We start from the raw sequence: 1,622 nt of genomic DNA on the forward strand, positions 1-1,622 counted from the left end.
TTGCAAAAACTACAGCTTCGTTTCGGGCAATGCCGCCAGTCGCAGCCCCGCGTTGCATCTTGTAGATGCTCCGCACTCCAGTGTTTCATGAATTCGGTACCAAACCACCCAGGAGACAAAAACTGCTTCAGAAACCCATTACCTGGATGATTTTCCCGAGTCCCTGCCTCACTACCGGGGGAAGGATCAGGACTGGCAGAGCCTGGGCTCTGTGCAAAACCTCTCTGCATCCCTGGCCACCGAACCAACCCGGGAAAAGAAGTTTCAAAGCACCAGCAAAACTACGGAGGAGCCCACAAATGCCTTCCTCCGGCCAAGCAACCGCAATAACATCACCTCAGCCGGGGGCGGGGGATATATTCGGAAATCACTGCGAGAAGCTTTACAGAAAATAGACGATAGAGTGGATGCAGCTTTCAATATATTTGCTCTAGGATATAGTAACAGGCACAGTTTTAAAGCAAACACGGGCAGGTGAACTAGGTCGGGAGCTTTTGCTTCGCTCGTTTTAAATTACAAAGTGCTGAGACAGCCTAGTCTAGGGTGTATTTTAAAGTCAAAAAAGGGCTGCCCCCTCATGCCCTGGGGAACATGCACGCAGCCGGTGGAGGCGTTTCCTACATGGCTGCATTGTTTTGTGCCCGGAAAGAGCTGGAAATGTCATCGAACGAAACCGAATGGATAAACGGGCTCGGAAAAGCATATTGCTTCTCGGGGGGGAGCGGCGAGACGGTGTGTTTTCCTCTGTGTTTGGAGGAAAAAAAAAAAAAAAAAAAAAAAAAAGTAAATTTTTGTATGTGGGTGTAGCTGTAATGAAAAAAAAAAAAAGAAATCAAGTTAAGTTTTGCATCTGTCAAATAGAAATCTAATAGGAAAGAAGAGCTGTACATGGTCAAAGTCAAGTCCAGGCTCCAGGAACATCCAGGAGGACAGTTTCAGGTATTGCCCGCTGCTTCCCGGGATGTGCCAAGCAAACAACTCACGCGCATGGGGTGCCGAGTCCCGCCGGCAGCGTGGCATCCCGCAGTCCACCAAAGAAACCTGCCGCTGGAGAGGAGACGCGGGAAGCAGCTCATAATCCTCCTGGCAGCACCGGGGCTGTGCGTGCCGGCATCCCGCGGGGCCGATCGGGATGCGCTTCCCCCTGCCCACGGGCACTGGGATGGGGGGAACGGATCCAGCCCGGTCCCCTGCAGGAATCAGCGCCACGGGGTTGAGTAGGGCACGGGCAGGGAGAGCCGGTCCGGAGCCCTCCGGAGAGGGTGGTCCCCACTCTGACGCACCCCAGCACCCATCCCTGAGGCCGGCTCGTCCTCAGAAACTAATTTTCGGCGGTGTTGTGGCAAGAGGATGGGGATGGGGATGGGGTGAGGCGGATGCCGGGAGCGGAGGCGTCGAGGGGGCGGCATGATGGGCAGATGCCGGAGAGGGTGAAGGTGGGATGTCCGGCGTTGCCATCAGAGCCCAGGGGTTCCCATGGCGTTGGTACGGCGGGGATCGGCATCCTGCTCGTAGCGGTAGTGGTAGCCCTCCATCTGGTCGCGACAAGCCTCGCGGAGGTTGTGGAGCCAACGCTTGATGCCGCGGCGGTTCAAGTAGAGCACCATGAGGAAGACGATGCC

This window comes from Charadrius vociferus, unplaced genomic scaffold, assembly GCF_000708025.1.
Source record: "Charadrius vociferus isolate BGI_N301 unplaced genomic scaffold, ASM70802v2 scaffold407, whole genome shotgun sequence".
NCBI lineage: Eukaryota > Metazoa > Chordata > Aves > Charadriiformes > Charadriidae > Charadrius > Charadrius vociferus.